The sequence below is a fragment of the Bos taurus genome, chromosome 24, assembly GCF_002263795.3.
Source record: "Bos taurus isolate L1 Dominette 01449 registration number 42190680 breed Hereford chromosome 24, ARS-UCD2.0, whole genome shotgun sequence".
NCBI lineage: Eukaryota > Metazoa > Chordata > Mammalia > Artiodactyla > Bovidae > Bos > Bos taurus.
The window spans coordinates 29,657,261-29,670,904 of record NC_037351.1 but is presented as its reverse complement, the minus strand read 5'-3'; positions in this window follow the sequence as shown (position 1 = coordinate 29,670,904).

Sequence of the window (13,644 nt, the reverse complement as noted above, 5' to 3'; positions counted from 1 at the left end):
AAGTTTAAAAAATGAAAAGATTAATAATAAAATAAAAGAGTAACTGGGACACCATATGTGTATATCTGGAACCAGGAAACTTGTGGGCTGTCTTAGAATACTTACCACAGCCAGCAGATGGACTGAAAACTTACACAGCAAATGGCCAGATATGAAATGGTTGAATGGCCATCCAAATTGGCATCGAATAAGGTAAATCAGAATAGGTTTGTTTGTTTGTATCACTTATGTGAGCCCATCCTTCAGGCAGCATCACTGACAGTGTTAGTAATGTACCATTTTCCAGCTTGGGATGAGTGAATTTCTATTTAATTCTCAGTATTTAGGGTGTTTAGATGGTACAACAGTGTCCTTATATATTGTATTAACTTTTGGAAAAAGGGGAAATTGGGACTGTTGGCATTATGTCAGTTCAATCCTAGAGGTGCCAATAGATCTATGTTCTCAACTTAGACCTGCAACTGCAGTAAGAGCCCAGCCTACACTCATCTGAATGGACTGTCCCTGACTAGACTAAAGCAGGGACCATGGGAGAATCTCAGACTGTACTTTTATTTCTTGCCACTTAGAAATGAAGCGGCTGTTGGACGGATGTAGTGGCAATCCACACCACGGCGGTCCTGCTGACATACTGGGAACTAGAACCTGTCAGGCCCCACGGCTTCCACTGATGCAGAGCAAGGACAGGCATGCTCTTTCCTCCAGCCTTGCAGCCCCAAAGCCCACAAACCTAAGGCATGGCTTCTCTGACCTGGCAGATTTCTGACTCTCCATCAGGTAGCCAGGGCGTCTCATTATATCTCTGACCTCCAGTTTTTGTAATGTTTGGTTACATGTCTAAAGTAAAGTTCCTCAGCATCTTACACTGAGACTGAGTCATGGGGTTTTGCTTTGTTTTATGCAAAGAGCACTTTGGTGGGCTGTGGCAGAACACATGTTTTAAAGAAAGGCTGTGAGCCCAACACCAAAAGTCTGGAAGGAGATCAGAAGGAGGCAGTGATGAGAAGGGAGAGAGGGAGGCGTACACTGATGATATGTGGTGTAGACTGATGGCTGAACTTCAAAGACATGCAAGGAGTAAGTGAGGAACAACAATGTCTGTCTGAAATATATGTATATCACACTTTATATACCAAACATATAAAGTCAGATTGCATCGTTCAGAATGGTGTTATTCGAAAAAACCATCACAATTGTACCAGTCCTGAGCTTGCACTCTGAAATTTTATTTTCTTTAAAGTATCCAGAGTTAATCAGAGAGTGTGCTTATAAAGAACTCAAATGCAACTGTATTTATTTTCAACAAGAAATATAGCTACCCTGACGGAGTAAGACTGAGAGCTCGGAAAGCATACGGAGTATTTCATAGTATTTTCAGGAGGTTGTTGGTAACTATGGAAAGAAGCAAAGTGGTTTATTTACAGACTCACTCCCCCTGTGGCTAGTGGAGGACCATGCTGTGAGAGTTGATTTATCAAAAAGACATCCACCTGACAAATTGCCTGAATCATGGAGTTGGGTTTATCATGACACCCTCTTTCCTGGGCCATTATTAAAGACTGGGATACAAATTTTCAAACTTTCTCTTTGCCCCTTCCCTCATCTATCACCACTATAATTTCCTCCTGAATTCTAGGCACACAATCTTCTTCAATTGACTCATACTTTTTTTTCCCTAGATGGATTAATATCATTGATTAAGCTCTAGCAACCTCTTTTACCAATTTGTCCTAGTCATGGATGATATATACACTTAAGGATACTGGATCACATGCTTCCCATATCTTCTCAGCTGCATATTAACAATCTATTCCCATGTTCCAGGGGCATCTTACTATTGCCTTCTGAGATCTGACTCTGATCCATGTTTTGTTTAACTGGAGAGTAAGTGACATAGTCCACAGTATGAACTGAATTTCTAACAGCAATTTCTTTTAATGTGTTTATAAAATGTCCTGCAGTGATCTCTTGCAAGGTGATGCTCTTTGACCTTAGGGAGCCCTAAGAGACATAGCACTAGACACATTTACACTAGAGACATAGCACCTCAAAGAGGACAGATATCTAAGTGGCTTCCAGGCAAAATGGCGACTGAAGGAGGTCTTTTCCTTGCTGGGGTCTGGCACGCTCTGTATTTTGCTCTATCACTCTGCATACACTGAAGTTTTCTTTATTTTGGAAAGCAGCAAGGTTTCATGGATAGATCAAAAACAGATTAACTTTAGCTTTATACTCTGAAAATTAGAACTTCACGGACTATCTCAGAGAGAGCTGTTAGAGAAACTAACATAGCACAGCGTAGATTTCCAAGAAATATCACAAGTAGTTAATCAGTTACCTATTGTCTCGACATTCTACTTGTCTTGAATTTTTTGGATATTATTAGAGCTCAGGCACACACCATAAAATACCTTTATGTCTTAACAGAGGTGATGGGTATGTTTCTCTGAGTGGTGCATTAAGAATCCCACAACCATCCTAAAAATATAGGTGTGCTTGTTTGCTTGAGAAGCTAAATTCTTTTATGTTATTAATATTAGCATAGGAGAACAGGGCATCAGAGGATGAGATGGCTAGATGGCATCACCAATGCAATGGACATGAAACTGGGCAAACTCCGGGAGATGGTAAGGGACAGGGAGGTCTGGCGTGCTGCAGTCCATGGGGTCACAAAGAGTTGGACACAACTGGGCGACTGAACAACAACCGTTAATATTAAATGGGAGTCATGAGGCCATTTCCAAGGAAAAACCTATTTCTCCTATTATTTTTCTCCTAAGTTTCCTCAATGCAATTAAGCTCTTAGTTTTGGAGAGAGAAAGAAAAACTTTTCAAAGGTAAGAAGACAGATAAAAACAAAATACAAAATACTGCCTTTAATATTTTACATATTGTTTCAAATGATTTCGGAGAAGGCAATGGCACCCCACTCCAGTACTCTTGCCTGGAGAATCCATGGACGGAGGAGCCTGGTTGGCTGCAGTCCATGGGGTCGCTAAGAGTCGGACACGACTGAGCAACTTCACTTTCACTTTTTACTTTCATGCACTGGAGAAGGAAATGGCAACCCACTCCAGTGTTCTTGCCTGGAGAATCCCCTGGTGGACTGCCATCTATGGGGTCACACATGGTTGGATTTATCCCTATACTGAATACTTAAAACTCATTTATATAGTCCGCATATAGCATCTTAGAAAGTCAATATCTGTCTCTCTCTCCGTCTGTCTGTCTGTCTCTAACTTCACAACAGGTTTGCAGGATTTTAATACAAGTCATAGAAGTGCCATGTGTAATGTAAAGATGAAACAGGTGAGGTCAAGTGAAAGATAAGTAAGCATCTTTCATTATAAAACAATGAAAGAGAAATTCGAGTAAAGACAGAAAGCAGAATAAAGAACATAAACTAAGCTTTGATATTGATATTCTCTCTCTCTGCATTTCATGGCAATCTATTTATCGACAAAGTTTGCTGACTGACAAAGGCTTTCATGTGAATAAAGTGTCAGAGCAAATGCCTGAGGATTTTGATAATCCATTGAATGGTACTGATCATTCATCAGCCTTAGATCTCCTGCCCCCACCGATTATATAAGCTGAAATATTTTAAATCATTTATCTTCCAATTTATCCTATGAAACTCTTAGTTATAATTCTTCCACTTTTGGAAGGAAATAATTTATGTGCTAAAAAACCCTATAGAACAGTCTTATGGACTCTGAGGGAGAGGGAGAGGGTGGGAAGATTTGGGAGAATAGCATTGAAACATGTAAAATATCATGTATGAAACGAGATGCCAGTCCAGGTTCGATGCACAATACCGGATGCTTGGGGCTAGTGCACTGGGACGACCCAGAGGGATGGTATGGGGAGGGAGGAAGGAGGAGGGTTCAGGATGGGGAACACATGTATACCTGTGGTGGATTCATTTTGATATTTGGCAAAACTAATACAATTATGTAAAGTTTAAAAATAAAATTAAATTAAAAAAAAACCCTATTCTCATTGTGGTATATTCTGCTTTTTAAATAAATTTATTTATCTTACATTGTTATTGTTATAATTATTAAATATAATGCATGCTAAGTTGCTTCATGCTAAGTTGCAGCCATGAAATTAAAAGACGCTTACTCCTTGGAAGGAAAGCTATGACCAACCTAGACAGCATCGTCAAAAGCAGAGACATTACTTTGCCAACAAAGGTCCGTCTAGTCAAGGCTATGGTTTTTCCAGTGGTCATGTATGGATGTGAGAGTTGGACTGTGAAGAAAGCTGAGCACCAAAGAATTGATGCTTTTGAACTGTGGTGCTGGAGAAGACTCTTGAGAGTCCCTTGGACTGCAAGGAAATCCAACCAGTTCATTCTAAAAGAGATAAGTCCTGGGATTTCTTTGGAAGGAATGATGCTAAAGCTGAAACTCCGGTACTTTGGCCACCTCATGTGAAGAGTTGACTCACTGGAAAAGACTCTGATGCTGGGAGGGATTGGGGGCAGGAGGAGAAGGGGACGACAGAGGATGAGATGGCTGGATGGCATCACCGACTCGGTGGACGTGAGTTTGAGTGAACTCCAGGAGTTGGTGATGGACAGGGAGGCCTGGCGTGCTGCAATTCATGGGGTTGCAAAGAGTCGGACACGACTGAGAGACTGAACTGAACTGAAGTTGCTTCAGTCATGTCTAACTCTTTGTGACCCTATGGACTGTAGCCTGCCAGGCTTCTCTGTCCATAGGATTCTCCAGGCAAGAATACTGGGGTGGGTTGCCATGATCTCCTTTAGGGGATCTTCCTGACCCAGGGACCAAATCCATGACTCTCCTTCATTAGCTGGCAGATTCTTTACCACTAGCGCCACCTGGGAAGTCCCATTAAATAGAATAAACATTAGAAACTTCTGTTAAAATTATTGTTTTGGTTTTATATTCTAAGCTTCTGTAATTTTATTTAGGTATCCAAGGTTTAATATTCACATATATGTATTGTTTTGTTTATGTCATTATTTGCTGTATCTACCAAATAATAATTTTCTGATGCAAAAGGAACAAATTAAAAGTATAAATCTTTGTGTTTCCTCCATCTTCTAATCTAAACCGTAAAAGAGTGCTTCATGCATATATATATAAGAAGGAGAAGTTACAGGTCAGGTAGAGGTTACCTGGAGAAGGCAATGGCACCCTACTCCAGTACTCTTGCCTGGAAAATCCCATGGATGGAGGGGCCTGGTGGGCTGCAGTCCGTGGGGTCGCTGAGGGTTGGACATGACTGAGCAACCTCACTTTCACTTTTAATTTTCATGTATTGGAGAAGGAAATGGCAACCCACTCCAGTGTTCTTGCCTGGAGAATCCCAGGGATGGGGGAGCCTGGTGGGCTGCCATCTCTGGGGTCTCACAGAGTCGGACACGACTGAAGTGACTTAGCAGCAGTAGCAGAGGTTACCTATAGCAAGGTGGAGTTAGTCAATGATAAAAGGAAAATGTTCCAGAAAAAAGTAGCAAATTAATCTTTCCATCAAAATTACTGTTAAATCATAGTAATTACCAAAAAATACACATGAACACCATATCAAATATTTCCCTTTTTGCCTTCATTTTAGCTACTGAGAGGGCAATCACACAGAATGATATGTATTTTGTGTAAAAGGCTTAGCATGTACTAGTCATGAAGTTGGATGAAACAAAAGGAACTCTCCATCCATAAGTAAGTTTCAGAGAAATCCAAATCTGTTGAAATGGATGTGACTTCTAACCCAGGCTAAAGGGTGTATGCTTCTCAGGAACATGAGTAATAAAAATAGTAATTAACTGAGGAATTAAATAGCTGTTAATTATGAAGCCAAAGATATTTTAGCCAAGCCGACAGGATAAATCAAAATGTCAAAATGCTCAGCAGATGGAAAGAAGTGGTTGGAACTACTAGTCCCTTTGGCAGTTTCTGCTGTCACTTCATGGCACTTCCTGAAGCAGAAAATTACATTTCTTTTAGTTTTTGGAGACGTTTCAGGAGCCCTTGATGTCCATCAGTGAATATTACCCCCACCCTGTGCAGTGCTAGAGATTAAATTTAAAAGAAGCCATAGACAGCCAAGGAACTATGGGCATAACTCCTTCGCTTCCCCTCCAGCAGCGTTCACGGCCAGCCAAGGGAGAGAAACAGAAAGTCTGAGGCCTGGTTTGATCATGTGTGCCCAGGGCCCTCAGATTCTACATGTCTGTGCCTTGGAGTGATGTCCTCATGAAATGTGAGGTAATACAGAATCTCCTGAGGGCACATTTCTAGTGGGACCATAGATTCCCCTGTGGACCTAGACCTGATTAAAGTCATCTACAAAGCCCAAAAGGCTAGTAGGGGCACAGCTACACCTGCTCCTCTGAGATATCCAAGACAGGTTTCGGAACCATACATTCTAATAGCGAATGTTCTTACGATGAGACTGGCATAGAATTAAAGGAATCCAGGAAAACCTCTAGCTTAACTTTCTCATTTTATAGCCAAGGAAGCTTAATCCAGGTTACATGTCTTCTTGTATTGTGTACATACAATCTACAACTCATGAACTATCTTTTCCAGGATATTCGCATATGTAACTACTTTCATAGAAATGATTGAAAACTTTATTGAAAAAGCAGAAAAAATTTTCTCCAGAATCTGTATATCACATTATTGAACTGCTTAAACATCTTTATGGTAATTTTTTTAATGAACAAAGTTACAGATGTTGTTAATTCATTGCTCACCTGAAGTTCAGAGTATGTCTTTAAGAATGAAAGATTTATTTCTTGAAGTGATATTGATTTTTTCCATTAAAAATATATGCATTATTTAATGGCAAATTTCTTTGGGATAAAAGATAATCTGTAAGCTCTGTGTAGTTGGAAATTATTCTCTCATGTGGACCCAGTAAGAAGCCTGGTTTCACAACAAAATAAAAACTATAACCTGAATCTACCATAAAATGACTCTTGAAAGAAATGACATTTCTCTTTTCCATGGAGGTAAAAAAGCTGTTGCTCTATGCTCTGGTGAAAGATTCTTTCAAAAATTCATTTGTAATGAAGATTCATTGTTTTCCCAATTTAATTAGAGAAACATTTATATATCCATTAACCATTATCGAATAGTAAGTATTGAAAAAATGCAAATAACATTTTTAGCCATTAGATTTTAGGTCTTTGACAAAACAATGAAGGAGATATGCCTTTTCTAGAGGGGTCTCAGTACCTCAGACCTCTGCTGGTCACCAATCTTCCTCCTAAAGGAAAAAAATATAGAATTATCCCTCTTCTGCAAGACTGTCTTCATGTGAGGAAACACATCTTTGTAAATAGACACTGTGTGTCTGTGCTCAGTTGTGTCCGACTCTTTGTGACCCTGTGGGCTGTAGCCCGCCAGGCTCCTCTGTCCATGGGGTTTCCCAGGCTAGAATACTGGAGTGGGTTGCCATTTCCTTCTCCAGGGGATCTTTCTGACCCAGGGATCAAACCAGCATCTCCTGTGTCTCCTGCATTGCAAGCAGATTCTTTACTGCTTCGCCATGGGGAAGCCATTAGGCATTATGTATGCAAGTAGACTGTTGTCTTTTTATTTTCTTCCATATCAAGAGCACCAGAGACTTGATTTTTTCTCAATAATTCACACTATAAATTTATTTACAGAATTTATATCCACTGGTAATAGTGAAATACTATTTGATCTGAAATATAACTGAAATTGTCTTGTCACAGAACAGTGAGAGAACTGTAGCATTCTAATCTGGATCTTCTCCCCCACTCCTAAAAAAAGATGTACAAAAACATTTAAAATGAAAAGGACAGTCAACCAAGAGAAATAAAATTTTAGCAATGCAGTGAATTTTGGGGTCAGTGGCAACAGTTACATTTTTTCCATTACTCATGGAAAAAAAAGCCCAGAGTTACAATTTCAGAAAAATAAATAAAAAGTGAACTTCACTATTCTTTGTTGAAAGCCTGGTTTAGAAAATAAGAGTCCAGAATTGTCTAATCTTTGAGAATTGGAACCAGGTTGAAATGTCAACACCATTGCCATGTTGTTGTGGTCAATGTTTCAATAACCCAATCCACCAGCAGAAATTTAGGGAAACAGACAGGAGAGTCTAACCAGAAAGGAAGTGAGTGGATGGGTGGCTTTTTGGAATCTGATTGAACCTCTACAAATTATTCTGCCGTGGCATGCCTGGCGGCTCTGCCTTCACAAACAGCCAATGTGGCCGAGCATTAAGCTGTCCATCAGAAAAGGGCTAATTATTGAATTAAAAGGAGAAGCTTTACATGACTGCACCATTAACTTGATGACAGTTGAGATATGAGCCAGATCCTTTTGTGTTTGTTGGTTGTATTTGATTTTCATGTGTTTGTTCATTGCCACACTTAGCAGTATTGGGCTGCTCTAGTGTAGAAGATAAAATCCTTTAATACTCTATTTAGAACTACAGGAGATGAAGCTTGATCAATACATTTTATGAATCTGTAAACTATCACAGCGTGGACTGTTCCTGAAGACTTTCCCCTGGTGACATGGCTATATTATTCTGGGGCCAGAGGCTCAAGCAATATTGAAATCCTGCTTGAATTCATCTTCTACAGACCATAAAAGTGACAAGATCCCCAAAGATTTACATTTTTTGTGCTATGGATTAATCAATCTTGCAGGTGGAAAGAGAAGGATCTTGGTGTGCGTGCTAAGACGGTCTTTTCAGCCTGAGGAGAGTGTAAAAAATTAATTTCCTTTTTCTGAGAAAAGTGGTTAGTGAGGGTGACTCGTCTAAATCAAAGAAATGCAGTTAAAAGTTTCTTTTTGCTATCTGCCTTTTGATAGATTCTGATAATGATGTCAACAACACCATAAATAAAGGTCTCCAGAATGCTCAAGTTTATGGAAAATAATTCTTTGACAACCACAAAATAGCAACTGATTTGTTGTTACGGTTAAACTCAAATCCTGATGAAGACATGGTTCTGTTCAGAATTGTTACCAACTGCAGTATTTATTATTGGTGTTCAAAATGTGAAGATTCATACAGATGATTTTGTCCCATCAAATTATCATATGATCTGTCAGAACAGACATGCCAAAATGGACTTCTTTAGCTATCAAATTTTTCATTATTCATCCTCTAAAAATAAAATGGTATTTTTTTGCCCAAGAGTCTTATCAATTATTTAATTGCACTGGAAACTAAATTATTTTAATTTTGCCTTGGAAAGTTCTTTAGCATAAAAATGCCACTGATAATTTTGAAATGTCATTGAGTATTTTACCAAGGATAAAGGATATTTTCTAGAAGTGTTTGACTCACCTCTCCCATCAATTTAAGGAAGTGAAGATTTCCCTGCAGAAAGGAGGGATAATAGAAACTTCTTTCAAGTATTTAGAGAGCTTTAATTCCTTAAACTTTTTAGAAGCATAACTTGGCTGCTGCTGCTAAGTCACTTCAGTCGTATCTGACTCTGTGCGACCCCATAGATGGCAGCCCACCAGGCTCCCCCATCCCTGGGATTCTCCAGGCAAGAACATGGGAGTGGGTTGCCATTTCCTTCTCCAATGCGTGAAAGTGAAAAGTGAAAGTGAAGTTGCTCAGTCGTGTCCGACCCTCAGCGACCCCATGGACTTCAGCCCACCAGGCTCCTCCATCTATGGGATTTTCCAGGCAGGAGTACTGGAATGGGGTGCCATTGTCTTCTCTGAAATATCACTGAAATTCAGCTTTATTGCTAAAGATGGCGACTTCTTTGATAATGCATCCTTTATTGTCTGTCTTCCTTTTTCTCTTACTTCCTCATTCTTTTCCCAATTTCCTGAGATCACTTCCTAAATAAACTCTAAAAGGCACTCTAGTCCTCACTGCAGGGTTTGCTTCTGGAGGCAGTTAACTGAAGACGTTTGGTACTAGAAGTTAGACAGTGAAGTGATAACTTCTGATGCATCACAGCATCATCTTTCTAAGACTTCAGCTGTGGAATGAGATACAAGATCAAGGAGATGAACTGGCTTCTGAGATACCTCTAGCATTCTGAGAGCAGTGAAGAGCAGTAAAGGAGCAGTGATAATTAGAGAGACTGGCATTAGTTAATTATTGTTAAGTTGAAGTGAAGTTCTGAGGGAAGCTTCAGGTTCAGCCAACTGTCACCTCAAGGCATGAAGACATCTGGAAAGTCTTTATAGCGGTGCTTAAAGGAATCCTTATCTCCTATAACTGGAAGGTAGCAGTGGTAGTGGTAGTGACTCAGATGTGTCTGACTCTTTGCAACCCCATGGACTGTAGCCCGCCAGGCTCCTCTGTCCATGGAATTCTCCAGGTAAGAATAGTGGTGTGGGTTGCCATTCCCTTCTCCAAGGGAATCTTCCTGACCCAGGGATCAAACCCAAGTATCCTACACTGCAGGCAGATGCTTTACTATCTGAGCCACCAGGGAAGGGTTTTGCTGAAAATCCAGACCAGAATCTGATGGTAAGAGTAGTGCCACATATGGAACTTCCCTGGTGGCTCAGTGGTTAAGAATCTGTCTGCCAATGCAGGCGACACAGATTTGAAGATCCCACATGCTGAGGAGCAACTAAGCCCGTACGCCACAACTACTGAGCCTGCGTGTCACTACTACTGAAGCGCCTGTGGCCAGTGCTCCACAAGAGGAGCCACGGATGTGAGAAACCCACGCGCTGCAACTAGAGAATGCCCATGCGCAACAAAGACTCAGCGGAGTCAAAAATAGATAAATAAAATTAAAATGTTTAAAAAAGGATAATATCACCCAGGAGGCTCAATTCATAGCCTTCTACAGTAAAATCAGAACTCTGATAGGCAATGATTGAAACCTTGAGACCTGCGATGGGGACATTTAGAAGATGCCCTTGAAGACCTTGAACTCCAGGTCCCCCTGAACAACCTGAGCTGGGAGAAGTGGCACCCTCCCCCTTGCCAGAAATGGCAGCCTTCCCTTGTCTGTAGACCACGCAGAGACCCATCTTGGGAAGGTGATTTGCAAGGTAATACTAATCCTCCTCTAGATCAGTTCCCACCTCCCCTTCCTGTTTCTGGAATCCTAAGTAGGATCACATCACAACCTGGCCTCCTATGGGAGGAAAGAGATTGTTTACTGAAAGAGTCACAGGATCTGGCTAAAAGGTCACAGGATGAGCCAAGAGAACATGACTGGGAAGGGATCTTGAGGATGCTGGACTGCGGTGAGGGGTGGCACATAAGGCTGGATAAGGAGGAGCTTATTACCACAGGGGTGCTCTCCCAGCACTGAGAATTTAACATCCTGGTGAGAATAGCTATACTGCTGATGTTTCCTTCCAGTGTGGGGAAAACAATGACAAACGTTGTTTGTCAAAAAAAATAAATAAGGTAGAGATGCCTGGACTTCCTTGGCAAAATGTTGAGGAAGGGATCAAAAGGCTCAGAGAGCTGGTCATCCTAGAACAAATATTACATAAGACCCAAGATCCCACTAGCTTGCCTGTATACATTGGGAGGCCCAGTGGGCACTCCTTTCTTTAAAGAAGTAAAGATTTCACTGGTAAGTAGGGATGCCAGGTAAAATATAGGAGGCAATCTTTGGGGCATATTTTTGTCAAGAAATTATTCATTGTTTATCTGAAATTCAAATTTCATTGGGCAATCTCTGTCTTGGTTTTTTCTTTCTTTCTTTTTTTGCTAAATCTTACAACTCATCTTATCAGGTACCATGGATGAATGGATGATAGGGAACCATGGACATGGGCTCCCCAGTGTCACAGGAGGTGGAAGGATTTCAGAGGAGCAGAAGGCAGGCAGTTGTACTTCACCATCACAGGCAAGGGGAATGGAATTCTGAAAATGGCAGCAGGGCTGGAACGGTAGCCAAGGTTCTGAACAGCAGGAATCTGGACCAAGGGCTCATAGACCTTGGTCTATGAGGCAGGGTCCATGGTTAGCCAATGAGAATGCTGTTTAAGCAATGTAACCAAAAAGGGTTAAGAGTGATTTCAGCTACAGAAATGAAAAATATTGACTCTTTGCCCAGTTTCTAGGCCTGGCCAATTCTCAGACCAATTAAATAGGATGCCTGGTTCCTTTAGGAAAAACTCTCAAGCATCTCAGGGGGCATCAGGAATAGTTTCTCCATGGGACTTCCCTGGTGGTCCAGTGGTTATGACTTTGCCTTCCATTGTAGGGGGTGAAGGTTCAATCCCTGGTTGGGGAGCTAAGATCCACATGCCTCCCAGCGAAAAACAAATAAACATAAAAAAACCACAATATTATAACAAACTCAGTAAAGAATTTTTCAATCGTCCACATTGAAAAAAAATCTTAAAAATATTTATTTAGGAAAAAAGGGATAGTTTCTTGGAACTTCTTCTCAAAGGGACCTGCCACCATTTTTAGAGTACCTAAACCCACGGTCAGAGGAAATAGTCAAATCCTTCTAGGACTCCTGGATTCAGCACTGGAATGGAACTGATACCAGGGGAATCACAGCACCTTCATGGCCCCTTTCACTGGGGCAGGCAGGGTGGGGAGGAGTCAGATGGAAGCTAAATGATAAATGGATTCCTGGCCCAACCTGTCTCACAGTGGGTCTAATGTGTCCACAGACCCACCAGGGTCATTTGCTTAGGCCCTGAGTGCATAATTGAATTTGATATATTTGGCAGCTGGAAGACACCCTGATTTGTTCTCTGATCTGTGAGGTGAAAGCTATCATGATAGGAAAGGCCAAGTGGAAGCCGCTGACACACCCACGTCCCTCCAGGCCGAAAAAGAATGTTGTAAGCAAAGCTGTGTCCTGAGAGAAAGGGCCAAGATTAAAGACATCCTCGGAGACTTGAAAGATCTTCATCATATCTCTGTTTAATTCATCAGTCTCACTCTTGGTAAAACAGGTGCATCAAAAGACCATTGTAAACTTGACTGAGGCTTAGCCCCAGTCTCAGCTCTAATGCCAGATGTTCTGTCTCTATAGAACAAATTATTTTTCAGTCCCCAAAGAGGACAACCAGAAGTTTGCATTCACTCAGAACTTCACTTAGAACTGACACCATATCAATGATCTTATCCCAGGGTTTTGTGAACGCACCTACTCTCTTTCATGGTGCAGTCCAAAAGGAAATTCATCATCTAGACATTCCCCCCAACACTGCCCTGGTCCACCAGACTGATGACAGTATGTTAATTCAGTTGGGAAGCATGAAAGGGCAAGCATTTTGGATGCCCTGGTAAGAAACATTCACACTGGAGGTTAGAAGCTAAATCCCTCCATTAACAGAGGAATGGATAAAGAAGATGTAATGTATATATACACACACACACATATATACATTAATACAATGGAATATTACTCAGTCATAAAAAAGGAATGAAATTGAGCCCTTTGCAGAGATGAGGGTGGATCTAGAGACTGTCACACAGAATGAATTAAGTCAGAAAGAGAAGTACAAATATTGTATATTAAAGCAAATATATAGGATCTAGAAAAATGTAGAGATGAACCTATTTGCAAAGCAGTAATAGAGACACAGACATAGAGAATAAATGTATGGATACCATGGGGGAAAAGGATGGGGGATGGGATGAATTAGGAGACTGGGGTTGACCTATTGATGTGCATGCTTGCTAAGTCACTTCGGTCGTGGTCCAACTCTCTTC